The following is a 15,956-nucleotide window of genomic DNA, read 5'->3' as shown; positions in this document are numbered from 1 at the left end:
TCATCTTCCAGTGCCTAGTTCCTTCACATCTTCATCCCCAAGTCCTTCTTTAAGCAGGTGAACAAGATCATCTCAGGATTCGTATGAGCAAATCAGACCCCGAGAGTAAAGAGACTGTACCTGGATCGCAATCCGGGGGGTGGGGGTGGGGGTGGGGGGGGGGGGTGCTGGCGTTGCCGAACCTTTGCAGCTACTATTGGGCGGCTAACATAGCCATGATTAGGAAATGGGTATTGGGGGAGGGGTCGACGTGGGAGCGGTTAGAGGCGGCCTCATGCAAAGGTACCAGCCTAGGGGCACTTGTAACGGCACCTCTGCCGTTTTTGCCCACCCGCTACTCCTGTAATCCGGTAGTGGTGGCGGCATTGAAGATCTGGGGTCAATGGAGAAGACACGGGGGGTGGAGGGAGCCTCAGTCTGACCCCGATACGCAACAATCACAGATTTGGCCCGGGCAATATAGAGGGAGGGTTTCATCAGGCAGGCATAAAAAAGATGGGGGACCTGTTCATAGACGGGACCTTCCCCAGCCTGAAAGCGGTGGAGGAGAAATTCAGTTTGCCTCCTGGAAACACTTTCAGATACCTTCAGGTACGCGCCTTTCTGAAAAATCAGGTGGTATAATTTCCGCTGCTACCCCCACGAAGGATGCAGGATAGGTTGATTTCCAGCACCTGGGTAGGGGAGGGGAAGGTGTCGGACATTTACCAGGATCTTCAGAAGGCGGAGGAAGCCCCAGTGGAGGAGCTTAAGGGCAAATGGGAGGACAGCTAGGCGGGGAGCTGGATGCGGGCCTGTGGGCAGATGCCCTAAACAGGGTCAATTCCTCCTCATCATGTGCCAGGCTTAGCTTAATCCAGTTTAAGGTGGTCCACTGGGCACACATGACGGCAACCAGGATGAGCAAGCTCTTTGGGGTTGAGGATAAATGTGCGAGGTGTGCGGGAAGCCCTGCAGATTATGTCCATATGTTCTGGGCATGCCCGGCTCTTAAGTGATTCTGGAAGGGTTTTGCTAAGGCAATGTCCAAGATCTTAGACACGCGGGTGGTGCCGAGTCCAGTGGTAGCGATCTTTGGTGTGTCAGACGATCCGGGAGTTCAGGAAACAAAAAAGGCCGACGTCTTGGCCTTTGCCTCCTTGGTAGCCCGGAGACGGATCCTTCTAATGTGGAGGGACTCGAAGCCCCCGAGTGTAGAGACCTGAGTTAGTGACATGGCTGGGTTTCTCAGTCTCGAGAAAATAAAGTTTGCCTTGAGAGGGTCCATGGCGGGGTTCTCTCGGAGGTGGCATCCGTTCCTCGACTTTCTAGGAGCGCAGTAAAGGTCAGCAGCAGCATCATTCCCGGAGGGGGGGGGGGGGGGATCGTTATGTTGTATTGTTCCTTTCTTTGTATATATGGTTAACATTTATTTTGTTCTGTTAACTGTTGTGTACGGTTCTGCAAATAATTATATATTTGACAAAAATTTGAATAAAAATAATTTTTTAAAAAATACACCAGTCTCCGAAATCAGCTGAATTATTCTGTTCGCTCCATCATTGAGAAGATGTCACATTAAAACAAATGCACTACAAAGGCAAAGACCAATGAACAGTAAAATTGTAATTTGTTCATACAAAATCATACCATTCTTGATAACATTTACTATTGTTATTAGGATAGCAGTCAAGTGATGAATATCATCACACTACCAGTCAAGTAATGTTACATAGCTAATATCTTGTGCCATTTTATATTGCAAACATTACCTGCATCATTCTCAGACTTCAATTATTAACAACTAATGACATGAACAGAAAAAACAGCAGCCAAAGTTAGTAAACAAATCTACCAATCCTTTGCACTGAACAGAAATGCTTTGAATCATCACAGAATCATAAAATTCCTACAGTGAAGAAGGAGGCCATTTGGCTCACCGAGTCTGCACCGACCATTTGAAAGACCACCAAACATAGATTCAATGCCCACCCGATTCCTGTAATCCCAACAAACCTTTGGACACTAAGGGACAATTTATCATGGCCAATCCACCTAACCTGCACATCTTTGGACAGTGGGAGGAAACTGGAGTACCCGGAGGAAACCCACGCAGACACAGGGAGAACGTGCAAACTCCACACAGTCACCCGAGTTCGGAATCGAACCCTGGTCCCCGGTAGTGCTAACCACTGTGCCGCCAAAGACTGAAAAATTCTCAAGAATAAGCCAAGGCTATTTGACATGACAGTATTTTTACTTTGATTTCATACATCTTTTGGAATAAATTATTGTCCTCAAAATTGGATAGCAGCTTACAATAGGTGCAAGGATCATAATGCACGATTAACCTGCATCTGTTCAACATAACACAAGAAGCATGGCAACTTTGTGCTGCCTGTTCAACTTAATGATTGCTGCGTGCAGCCAGCACTAGTCACACTGTTCAATAATTGCACCCATCAACAGGGGTCCCAAAATCTGAACTTTCCAGCTAAAGGTAGCCTGCACCTCTTAATCAGTAGGTGCATTGTGGTTGGAGCAGCTGTTTGCAATCATGCAGCAAGTGAATCTAACTTGAGAAACAGTGAAGAATGGGATAACAGGGTAAGAACAGGCTCCAAGACTTTCCAGTGCTGCAATGAAGGCTTAGGCGGAGAAGATGTGAAGTAGGAGAGCTGAGGGGTCAGCAGAGATTTCAGAGAATTGACAGGTCATCAGAGAGAGTTCGGAGAACAGAGGAACCAGCTGAGAAAGTTCAGAGAATTGAGAGGCCAGCGGAGACTTTAGAGTACCGAGGGGCCAGCGGAGGGAACTTCGAGAGCAGAGTGAGCAGTGGAGAAAGATCCAGCAGAGGGGCCAGTGGAGAGAGTTCTGAGAGCAGAGAGAGCAGTGGATAGAGTTTTGAGTGCAACGGGATTACCACAGAGTTCCAAGCGCAGACGGACTAGCGAACAGATTCTGGAGAGCAGAGGGACCAGCAGAGAGAGTTCTAATGTCAGAGGGAGCAGCAGAGAGAGTTCCGAGAGCAGAGGAAGTAGCGGGGAAGAGTTCTGAGAACAGAGGGATTGGCAAAGACAGTTCCAACAGCAGAGGGGCCAGTAGAGAGAATTCAGAGAGCAGAGACAGCAGCAGACATTTCTGATAGCAGAGACACGTGGACAATGTTCCGACAGTAGAGGGAGCAGTAGACAGAGTTCTGAGGGCAGAGGGACCAGAGAAGAGAGTTCTGAGAGAAGAGAGTTCCGAGAGCAGAGCGAGAATAGAAGTATTGGCGGGGAGAAAGTTCGGAGAGTAGAGAGATTAAAAGAGGGAGTTCAGAGAGCTGAGGGAGCAGCGGAGAGTTCGAAACATAGAAAATAGGAGCAGGAGTAGACAATTTGGCCCTTCGAGGCTGCTCCGCCATTCAATATGACCATGGCTGATCCTCTATCTCAATGCTCTATTTCCGCTGTCTCCCACCGTTCCCTTGATGCCGTTTGAGAAATCTATCTATTTCTTTCTTAAATATACCCAGTGACTTGGTCTCCACAACCTTCTGTGGTAGAGAATTCCACAGGTTCACCACCCTCCGAGTGAAGAACATTCTCCTCATCTGAGTCCTAAATTGCCTACTTGGGACTGTGACCCCTTGTTCTCGATCCTCCAGCCAGAGGAAACAACATTCCCACAGTCTGTCGAAACCTGCCAGAACCGTATACATTTCAATGGGATTCCGTCTCATTCTTCTAAATTCCAGTGAACATGGCCCAGTCGACCCAACCTCACCTCATATGACAATATTGCCATCCAAAAATCACCGGTAAACCTTCGTTGCACTTCCTCAATGGCAAGTAAATCCTTGCTTGGATATAAAACTGCACATAATACTCCAGGTGTGATCTCATTAAGGCCCCGTACAGCTGCAGTAAGATATCCCTGCTCCTGCATGCAAGTTCTCTTGAAATGAAGGCCAACATACCATTTGCCTTCCTGACTGCTCGCTGTACCTGCATGCTTTCTTTCAGTGACTGGTGTACAAGGACACCCAGGTCCTTTTGGATGTCAACATTTTCCAATCTATCACCATTTAAATAATACTCTGCCATTCTATTTCTATGTCCTAAGTGGATAACTCCACATTTATCCACGTTGTACCCATCTGCCATGTATTTATCCACTCACTCAAACTTGCATAAATCACCTTGAAGCCTAACATCCTGATCACCATTCACATTCCCACCAAGGTTCATGTCATCAGCAAACTTTTGGTTTTCTCTTTCAAACCATTGATGCATATTGTGAATAGCTGGAGACCAAGCACTGATTTCTGTGGGACCCCACTAGTCACTGCCTGCCACTCTATAAAAAGACCCATTTATTTCTACTCTCTGTTTCCTGCCTGTAAACCCACTCCCAATCCATGCTAATGTATTACCCCCAATCCCATGCGCTTTAATTTTGCATGTTAACCTCTGATATGAGACTTTATGAAAAGCTTTCTGAAAATCCAAAGACACCACATGCTCTGGTTCACCTTTACCGATTCTGCCAGTTACGTCCTCAAAACACTCCTGGAGGTTGGTCAAATATGACTTCCCTTTCATAGATGCATGTTCACTTTGTCTAATCCTGTCCTGTTATCGCATCCTTTATAATATAATTTTTTCTACTACTGGGGTTAGGCTAACCAGTCTGTAATTCCACTTTCTTCCTCCCTCCTTTTTTAAATAGGTGTGTTACATGGTCACCCTCCAATCTGCTGGGTAGCAAGAGCACATGGACAAAGGCGGGTTAATTAAGGAGAGCCAGCAGAGATTTCTTCTGGGAAAATTGAGTTTAACAAAGTTGTTCGAGCTTTTCGAAGTGGCAACAGAAAGAGCTGATAAGGGTAATGCTGTTGATGTAAGATACATGGACTTCCAAAAGGCATTTGATACAGTACCGCACAACAGACTTGTAAGCATTGAATAAAAGGGACATTAACAACATAGATACAAAATTGGCTGAATAATAGGAAGCAATGGGAAGTGGATGTTTTTTGGGTGGAAGAAGATTTGCAGTAGAGTTCCCGAGGGATTGGTATTGGGACCCTTGCTTTTCCTGATATACTTGAATGATCTAGACTTCGGTGTGCAGGAACCAATTAAAAAATTTGAAGATGATACAAAAGTTGGAAGCATTGTAAACTGTGAGCAGTGTAGAACATCAATGGACAAGTTGTTGAAATGGGTGGATAGGTGGCAGATGAAGTTCAATGCGGAGAAATACGAGGTGATACATTTTGGTAGGAAGAACATGGAGAGACAGTATAAGATGAAGGGTACTACTCTTAAGACAGGACAGGAGTAGAGGGACTGGACCTATATGTGTAGAAATCATTAAAGGTGGCGGACCAGGTTAAGAGAGAGCAGTTAATAAAGCTTATACTATCCAAGGTTTTATTAATAGGAGATAGATTACAAGAGTAAGAACATAATTCTGAACTTATATAAGACACTAGTTATACCTCAGCTGGCGTATTGTGTACAGCTCTGCATACTGCATTATAGGAAGGATGGAAAGGCATTGGAGAGTGTAACAGAGTTTATGAGAATACCCCCAGGGTGAGAAACTTCAATCATGAAGTAAGATTGAAGAAGTTGGGATTCTTATCCTTGGAGAAAAGAAGGCTGACAGGAAATTTGATAGAGGTGACCAAAATCATGAGGAATATGAACGGAGCAGATTGGAAGAAACTGCTCCCATTTGCAAAAGGATCGAGAACATGATGGCACAGATTTAAAGTTATTGGCAAAATAAGCAAAAAATTGATACACGATAAAACTTTTTCACACAGCGAGTTGGCAGGGTCTGGAATGCACTAGCTGAGTGTGGCAGAGGCAGGTTCAGTTAAGGCAGTGCCACATAGGAGACTGTTAAATAAATTAAGAGCCCATGGTGTTAAGGGTAAGATCCTGGCAGGGATAGAGGATTGGCTGGCAGGAGGCAGAGAGTGGAGATAAAGGGATCTTTTTCAGGATGGCAGCCGGTGACTAGTGGTGTGCCTCAGGGGTCTATGCCGGGGCCACAACTTTTCACAATATACATTAATGATCTGGAAGAAGGAACTGAAGGCACTGTTGCTAAGTTTGCAGATGATACAAAGATCTGTACAGGGACAAGTAGTATTGATGAAGCAAGGAGGCTGCAGAAGGAATTGGACGAGCTAGGGGGATCAGGTATTATGGGGAGAATGAGGATGAGAAAATATCAGCCATGATTGAATGGCGGAGAAAACTCGATGGGCCGAGTGGCCTAACTCTGCTCCTATGTCTTATGGTCTTATTCATGAGGGAATTATTTGAAAAGAAACAATCTGCAGGGTTACGATGTGAAGGCACGAGGGGATATGTTTATTCAGAAAGCTGGTTATGTTTAGCAAATGTGACTCCACTATTCAAGAAAGTAGCAAGAGGAAAAACAGAAATTTAGGCCACTTAACTGACATGAGTCATCAGGAAAATTGTGGAATCTGTTATGAAGAAAGTCTCAATAACCTGCTTAGAAAATAATATGATTATACAAAGTCAAGATGGTTTTATGAAAGGGATTTATTTGACAAATTTATTAAGAGTTTTTTGAGAATGTAACTAGTGGGGTAGATCAAGGGGGGGGGCAGTAGATACAGTATATCTGGATTTCCAAAAACATTCGATAAGGTGCTACACAAAAGGTTACTATGCAAGATATAGGCTCATAATGGTAATTTATTAGCATGGACGGAGGATTGGTAATGGACAAGTAGCGGAGAGCAGAGATAACAAGGCACTTTAAGTTGGCAGATTGTAATTAATGGAGTGTTGCAAGGATCAGCAGTGCTGTAACCTCAGCTAATTACAATCATTATTAACGAATGAAACAAGGAGATTGAGAGTAATATTTTTAACTTTGCTGATGACACAAAGCCAGGTGGGACTGGAAACTGTGAAAAGGGCACACAAGGTTGCAAAAGAGATAGACCAGTTAAGCAAGTGGGCAACAATATGGCAGGTGGAGCATAATTATTCATTTTGATAGTAAGAATAGAAAAGCAGATTTTTTTTTTAAAGGTAGGAAACTTCTAAAAATGATGTTCAGAAAGAATTGGGTTTGTTCATACAAGGCACATAAAGTTGGTATGGAGGTACAGCTAACAATTAGGAAGGCGAATGGCATGCTGGTCTTTATTGCAAGTGATTTAGAAAACAAGAATAACAAAGCCTTGTCACAATTGTACAGGGCTCAGGTGAGACTGCATCTGGAATACTGCACAGTTTTGCTCTCCATATTTAAGATATATTTACATATGTTCTGGAGGCATTGGAGGCATTACAGTAAAAGTTCGCTAGTTCCTGGGATGAGGGGGCTGTCCTATAAATGAGGAGCTGAGGAAATTTTGCTATTCCTCTCAGACATTTAAAAGATTGGGAGGTAATCTCATTGAAACAGAAAGATTCAGAAGGGGTTTGACAAGATCTAACGAATCTTTAGAATTCTCTACCCCAGTTACAGTTGTTCCGTCATTGAATATACTCAAGGCTGAGATAGATATATTTTTGATCTCTACCGTATCAAGGGATATAGGGAAATTGAGGCAGAAGATTAACCTCGATCATATTGAATGGCAAGGCAGTCTCAAGAGGTCATATGGTCTACTGCTGCTTCTATTTCTTATGTTCTTCTGTTTCACAGCATAGATGGTTTGTAGGTGTTTGAGCAACTGGTTTGCGCAGAAGTCTTTTAAGTAGAGAACAAAAAGGTCCTTCAGCATCTCGCACAACACTCCCTGCAGACTTTGGCTACCTTCAACAACTATAGAAAGCACTAAACATATCTATAATTGGACTAAAAGCCAGAATAGGTCAACCATCAACTGGAAGTAATTAATTATTTAGATTTGGATTAGTTTAATTGTCGCTTGTACAGTAAAAGGTATTGTTCTGCGTATTGTCCAGACAGATCATTCCATACATGAAAAAAAGCTTAGGACACACATAAATAAACAATGTAAATACATAGACACAGGCATCGGGTGAAGCGTACAGAAGTGCAGTACTACTCACTCGTAGAAGATGTGTGAAGAGATCAGATCAGTCCATAAGAGGGTCATGGTGCCAGATGGGGGCATGGGGTGAGGAGGGCCCTCACTGATAAAAAGTGTGTGTTCAGCTAAGAGAAGATGGGAGATTGTGAGAGCACTAAACTCAGAATGGCACCATTGGTATTCATGCTGATTTTCATCTTAATCTGCCAGTGCTGCATGATTCTCGGTGTACAAGGGCTCTTGCTAATATGGCATTCATCGCAATTTGACCCACAAGTGTGCGTAGCCACCACAGATGCCATTTTGGAGCTCAAAGTACTTGCAGAAACCCAAAAAGGGGACCAATGAGCCCAGCTTCTCACTCACAGTCTCAGAAGGGAGCTTAGTGAGGTGGATTACATTCTCATCAAAATGAGAGATGCCACAACTGAGGAATTGAAAATTTCAGCTATCATTTGTGATATAGATTCCTGACTGCCAGAACAGAAAATAAACTGTTATCCACAGTAATCTGGGCAGGATTTAAACTAAGGTCTCACAAGAAAGTACAGCATGTTAGGTCAGTCAGTGACTACTTAGTCCAATGAAGCAGTAGTTCAATCTCAGGAGCTTGATTTGTTTTGAAAATTGTCAAGCTTCACTCGTATCTACCTTTCATTCAACTGCTGCTTCCTATCTCACAGCCAGCAAGATTTTATTCTAGCTGCATGCAATAGCCTGCATTTCCATGTATCGAAATGAAGTTGCCAAGTAAACACTAAAAGATGCAACAAGAATGCATAAAAAAGCTGAAGCTCAAAAGCAAATTACAATCTGATAGATATTCTAATGTAGGCAGTGTATTCCCCTGCCTTCAGTGATTGTATCTGTGAAGCATTAAACTAAATTTCAAAATTCTGGAAAGCATCAGAGGTACTTTGTTGCAACGTTGTATTAAAACAACATATGAAGCCAAGAAAAGTTACACATTACTCGTTACTTACAACACTTAAAAATATACTTTATCATTTATGTGGAGGACAGTGACATTTCTCTGTAATTCATTGTCTAAATCAGCGTTTTTCAAACTTTTTTGCCCGGGACCCATTTTTACCAATCGGACAACCTTCGGGACCCATGCCGGCCGACCTTTGCGCCGACCATCGCGACCCATGCCTCCCAAGCTTCGTGACCCACCATTTTCGCTTATCTTTAATGTGACAAGCTAGCCTGCTTGCTCCTCACGATCTCACTTGCTTTGTCATTCAACGTTATATTTTCGCTGAGGACTTCAGCTGATTATTTAAGTTCTCGCTGCATCCCTGAACTCGTCACGCTTAGTCTTCAAATGCCTTTGAAGTTTTGAGGGTTTTAATCTTTCATTTGCCAGTACTTCCCTGCATATAACACAAATGGGCGTGGCATCATGATTTGCATTGGCACAATTAATAAAGTCATCCCTCAAGAAATCATCTTTGTACTGCTTTATTCCCAATTTGAGCTTTGTTTTAATGGGTTTTTCACCAGAGGCCCTGGAACTCACGTCAGCATTGCTTTGTCCTGCCGTGGACTCTCCAGCAGATTTATGTGAAAGATCATGGCCCATTTGTGTCTCTGGCCCTCTCTTCCTTATTAGAAACTGATCCATCTTCAGTTCTTCAAATACTCCTGTTGCTTGATTGCTGACAGCTACAAAATAAAGGAATCTCTCCTTCATGATTTTGCGGCCGAAGCGCAGATCATGTGATATCAGTGTATATTCCAGGCGCATGACCTGCTCTCTGCCACCGCTTCTGGTGGGAAGGCTTTGCTGTTTTCAAAAATAATTTTTGTCCTGCGACAGCACGTTGAAATCAGGAGGTGACGGTACTGGAGGTGACAGTGTGTCACGCTGGGCATCGGGCCTGCGCACTGCCACATCCACCTGAGGAGACATGCATGTGGACGGCATTCTCATTTTTTAAAAACACCACATGGAGTCCCATGAGTTTTATTTGTGACGACTGATAACTTCTAATACACCATTAGAGTGACACACTTGCAGAGGTTTCAAACATTCACAAAGATTTCACACGCTGGTCCTTAAATTCCACTTGTCCTGTACCAGAGGAGAACCACACATCATTTATTTTCTGGGATTGCTGCTGGTGCCTTCTTCTTGGTCTCAGTTTGAAGATCAAACAAATTGCTGCGATCCCTGTATATGTAGCTGTCACATAATTCCTTCTCTCTGCAATGGTATAGCCATAGAAGTACTTGTGGAAGCCAGTGAACTGGTGCTGACTGCCAACATCATGTCTCGTCATTCTCACCCCTCACAAAAACTTCACTTGGCCACTCTCCCCGTGTCCTTCACAGGCCCCAAGCTCCAACAGTCCCACCGCCGGAGGTACCGCCCCGCCTCCTCCTATTGGTCAGCGGAACAATGGGGCGCCAGATGTGATGTTAGGAAAGCTAATGGTGGGCAGCACGGTGGCCTAGTGGTTAGCACAACCGCCTCACGGCGCTGAGGTCCCAGGTTCGATCCCGGCTCTGGGTCACTGTCCGTGTGGAGTTTGCACATTCTCCCCGTGTCTGCGTGGGTTTCACCCCCCACAACCCAAAGATGTGCAGAGTAGGTGGATTGGCCACGCTAAATTGCCCATTAATTGGAAAAATAATTGGCTAATCTAAATTTATAAAAAAAAAGGAAAGCTAATGGTCCATTGGAAAATCTGGGTGCCAATCGGATGGAGCAAGGCAAAATGCGGCGGCTGCTGGGGGGGGGGGGGGGGGGGGGGGGGGGTTGCAGCCAGCTTTCTCAACCTAAAAGACAGTCGCGGACGCCATTTTAAAAAGACAGTTGTGGCTGTTGGCCGCATCTACCATGATCTGGAATGACATAACCGATCCTCTGCATCCCTCCCGACACCTCCTCAGGGTCGCGACCCTGAGTTTGAACAACCATGGTCTAAATTGACTCCGTCCTGTGTTTAATATGATGGTACGTAATGCCTTTTTAAAAAAATATTTTTATTTAGATATTTGAAAATTTTTATAAAAATAACATAGAAAATGACATCCCCCCCCATCTCAAACTTCACACACCCAAACCATACAACAACAATCCCCCCCCCCCCACCCCCGGAACACTGCATCTGCTGACATTTTAATTTTCCCCGAGAAAGTTGACGAACCCGACCATTGACCCTCTTAAGGCGAACTTTATTTTCTCGAGACTCAGAAACCCAGCTATGTCACTAACCCAGGTCTCTACACTCAGGGGCTTCGATCCGTCTCGGGGCTATCAGGGAGGCAAAGGCCAAGACGTCAGCCTCTTTCGCCCCTGAACTCCCAGCTCTTCCGACACTCCAAAGATCGCTACCTCCGGACTCGGCACCACTCGTGTTTTTTGCACCGTGGACATTGCCTCAGCAAAACCCTGCCAAAACCCTCTAAGCTTTGGGCATGCCCAAAACATGTGGACATGATTTGCTGGGCTTCCCCGCGCACCTCGCACACCTATCTTCTACCCCGAAAAACCTGCTCATCCTAGCCGCCGTCATGAGTGCCTGGTGGACTACCTTAAATTGTATCAGGCTGAGCCTGGCACATGATGAGGAGGTATTAACCCTGCTTAGAGCATATGCCCACAGACCCGCCTCTATCTCTCCTCCTAGCTCGTCCTCCCACTTGCCTTTAAGCTCCTCCACTGGAGTTTCCTCCACCTCCGAAAGCTCCTGGTAAATATCTCAAACCTTCCCCTCTCCCACGCAGATACTGGAGACTACTCTATCCTGTGGCGGCAGCAGCGGAAAGGCCGGCACCTGTTTTCTCAGGAAGTCTCGCACCTGCAAATACCTAAACCCATTCCCTGCTGGCAATTCAAATTTATCCTGCAAGGCATTCAAGCTGGGAAAGCTCCCGTCTATAAATAGATGCCCCATCCTTCTGATTCCTGCCCTTTGATAACTCCGGAACACACCATCTAGCCTACCCGGTACAAACCGATGATTATTATATATCGGGGTCCAAACCGATGCTCCCTCCACTCTCTTATATCTCCTCCATTGCCCCCAGATTCTCAGAGCTGCCACCACCACCAGACTTGTGGAGTATCAGGCCGGCAAGAATGGAAGAGGTGCCGTTATCAGTTCTCCCAAACTGCTGTCTTTGCATGACGCCGCCTCCATCCGCTCCCATGCCGACCTCTCCCCCACGAACCACTTCCTAATCATGGCTATATTAGCCGCCAAGTAGTAATTACAGAAATTCGGCAGCGCTAACCCACCCTTCCCCGACTGTGCTCCAGCAACCCTTTCTTCACTTGCAGGGTTTTACCTGCCCACACAAATCCCAAAATAACCTTATTCATGCGTTTGAAAAAGGCCTTTGGGATGAAGATGGGGAGGCACTGAAAGACAAACAGAATTCTGGGGAGGACCATCATTTTCACAGCATGTACCCTTCCTGCCAGTGATAGTGGGAGCATGTCCCATCTCTTAAAGTCCCCTTCCATTTGTTCTACCAAACGGGATAGGTTTACCTTGTGCAGTGCCTCCCAATCCCGGGCCACCTGGATTCCTAGATATCAAAAACTCTTCCCTACCATTCTAAGCGGCAGCTCTCCCAGTCTCTTCTCCTGTCCTCTTCCCTGCATCGCGAACATCTCGCTTTTCTCCATGTTCAATTTATACCCTGAAAAATTGCCAAATCCCCCCAAGATTCGCATTACTTCCCCCATCCCCTCCAACGCGTCTGAAATATACAAAAGCAGGTTACCTGCGTAGAGCGAGACCCGGTGACCAACCCCCCCACCCCGAACCAGCACTTTACAGTTCCGAGAGGCTCTTAACGCCATGGCCAATGGCTCTATGGCCAGAGCAAAGAGTAACGGGGAGGGAAAGGGGGCACCCTTGCCTCATCCCTCGATGTAGTTTAAAGTACCCCGACCTCAGCCGATTCGTACGCACACTCGCTACTGGTGACTGATGGAGCAACCGCACCCAGTCAATAAAGCCCTCACCAAACCCTTACCTTCCCAGCGCCTCACACAGGTAATTCCACTCCACCCAATCAAAAGCCTTCTCAGCATCCATCACTGCCACCACCTCCACCTCCTCTCCTTCTGAGGGCATCATAATAACATTGAGAAGCCTTCGAACATTGACTTTGAGTTACCTGCCCTTTACAAATCCTGTCTGGTTTTCCCCTATCAGGGACACAGTCCTCTATCCTTGTGGCCAGTACCTTAGCCAGCAGTTTGGCGCCCACATTCAGTAGAGAATTTGGCCTGTATGACCCACGTTGCTCTGGATCCTTCTCCCGTTTCAGGATCAATGAAATCGAAGCCTGTGACATTGTTGGGGGAGGACTCCCTTCTCTCTTGCTTCATTAAATGTCCTCACCAGCAGTGGGCTCAATATTTCTGAAAACGTCCTATAGAATTCCACCGGGTAGCCATCAGGCCCCAGGGCCTTGCCCGACTGCATGCCATTGAGCTCATTGATTATTTCCTCAATCTCAATTGGGGCTCCGAGCTCTTCCACCAGATCCTCATCTACCCTCGGGAACCTTAACTGAGCCAAAAACTGCCTCATCCTCTCCACCCCAGCTGGGGGTTCCGACTCTTATAATTTACTATAGAAGTCCTTAAACACCTTGTTCTCCCCTGCTGGGTCCAGGACAGTATTCCCGCCTCCAATCTTTACTTTACCTATCTCCCTGGCCGCATTCCGTTTCTTGAGCTGGTGCGCCAACATTCTGCTTGCCTTTTCCCCATACTCATAAATCACCCCCCTTGCTTTCCTCAACTGTTCCACCACTTTCCCTGTGGTTAACAGCCCAAACTCCGCCTGTAACCTCCTTCGCTCCCTCAGTAGCCCGCGTCTGGGGCCTCATTGTATCTCCTGTCCACCTGGAGTATCTCCTCCACTAATCTATCCTTCTCAGCCTGTCCGCCTTTTCTCTGTGGGCCCATCTCCTCCTATGATCAGGTTATGTAACATTAAGTCTGGGATATTACCTAAAACCCCCCCCCCTCATAAATTCCACATTGTCCTACTTTGGAGCATATATGTTCACGAGTACCACCCACACCCCCTCCAACTTCCCACGCACCATTATGTACCTATCCCCCTTGTCTGACGTGATTCTCCCTGCCTCAAATGCCACTCATTTGCTGATCAAGATCACAACCCCCCTGGTCTTTGAGTCCCGCCTGAGTAGAATACTTCGCTGACCCACCCCTTTCTCAATCTTGTCTGGTCTGTAACCTTTAGGTGTGTCTCTTGTAGCATTGCCACATCCACCTTCAGCCCCCTCAAATGCGCAAACACGCTAGCCGTCTTGACCGGCCCATTCAGCCCTGCTGCCGGCTAGCCATCACCATTTTTAGGCCAGCCTCTAGCTCATGCCCTTCGCCTCCTCGAGCACCCCCCCCCCCCCCCCGCAGTCGCCGTTCCCGACCTCCCATTTGTCCCCCAGTAACAGTTCCTCCCCTGTCAGCAAAGCAGCTCGCCCCCTTCTTCCCCCCCCCCCCCAGCAACAACACTAGAAACCCAACCTCCCCAAGTTAAGCTCCAGCTTAACACCTGCTCATCCCCCACTGCGCTTCTGAGTCAGCTGACCAATGCTGACTTGATAGCGCCCACCCCTGGCACCAAGCAGTCTGTCTCCCCATTGTTCTCTCCCCACTCCCCCCCCACATGGACAAACATTTTAAAAGCATCACATTCCCAAGTAAACAAACATCAGAAAAAAGTGAAGAAACAGCCACTTTAGAAAAATAATCACCCAACAAGCAAAACCAACCCCAAAGCCCATCCCCCCCCAACCAGCTCCCTGCAAGACAAAGTTATCTTTAGCCATCCAAACAGCCCCTTATTACACATTGCAGTACTTATATACAACCCAGCACAACAAATCGCCACCACAGTACTTCTCCAAGGCTTCAGTGTCTTTTAATTAGCCTCCAGCCTCTTTTCTTTAATAAAAGTCCAGACTTCGACTGGTGTTTCAAAGTAGAAATCCCGTTCCTCATGTGTGACCTACAGACGGGCTGGATACAGCATCCCAAACTTCACTCCTTCTTAAAGAGGGCCGTTTTTGCCCGATTAAACCTAGCTCGCCTCTTGGCCAGGTCCGCGCCCAGGTCTTGATATATGCACAGCTCACAGTTCTCCTATTTGCTGCTCCGTTCTTTCTTGGCCCACCGCAAAACGCGTTGCTTGTCCAGGAAACGGTGAAAGCGTACCACCATGGCCCTCGGCAGCTCGTTTGCTTGGGGCTGCTTCGCGAGGGCTCTGTGCGCTCTATCCACTTCCTGGGGCCGAGGGAACACCTCAGCCCCCATCAACTTCTCCAGCATGTCCATCACATAAGTCCTCGCATCTGATATGCTACGTAATGCCTTGACACACTTTCACACCCTGGGCAGGATTTTTCCCCTGGGGTTAGGATCACAAATGTTTGCCAAATTGGCTAATTAGTAGGAAGAGTGTGAGCTCACTGTCCAATTAAGGATGGTGAACACCATTAAAAAATGGGAGAGCAACATGAGCACTTAAGAAGCAGTCGGCTGCCTTTTGAGATAGATGAGAGGGCACCTCAAGATACCTTTGTGGAGGTAAAATCCCTCCACTGGGCATCAGCGACTGCAGCTGAAGCAAAGCAGGCTGTGAGGGCCTGAAAGGCTGTCTGAAGTGCTGGTACTCTCTGCGGGGTGCTACCAAGAGACAACCTCCATGGAGATAACCAAGAACCTGATGCCCCCTATGGTCTGAAAGTGCAGTAGAACATTCCTGCCACCATCTCGCAATAGGGCTTAATAGGTTTTAAATAGCCTTAATTGGAAACAATAACCAGGATTGGGATGGTGCCAGGAAACAGTCACATTGACTAACTGTATGAATTTCCCACCCACCTCTGTGCTCACCCCAACAGGGCTAAAAATCTTGCTCACCTTGTCAGATGG

At 46.4% G+C, this 15,956-nt stretch overlaps 1 protein-coding gene across 4 annotated transcripts in view; it reads right to left on the bottom strand.

Moving 5' to 3' along the window:
• The window catches only part of fbxl17 (F-box and leucine-rich repeat protein 17), a 937,144-nt gene that overhangs the window by 402,316 nt on the left and 518,872 nt on the right, over positions 1 to 15,956 (bottom strand). The window lies entirely within an intron of this gene.

This window comes from Scyliorhinus canicula, chromosome 8 (genome assembly GCF_902713615.1).
Source record: "Scyliorhinus canicula chromosome 8, sScyCan1.1, whole genome shotgun sequence".
Lineage (NCBI taxonomy): Eukaryota > Metazoa > Chordata > Chondrichthyes > Carcharhiniformes > Scyliorhinidae > Scyliorhinus > Scyliorhinus canicula.
Note: the sequence above shows the minus strand (reverse complement) of the source record. Positions and strands in the feature narration are given on the sequence as shown.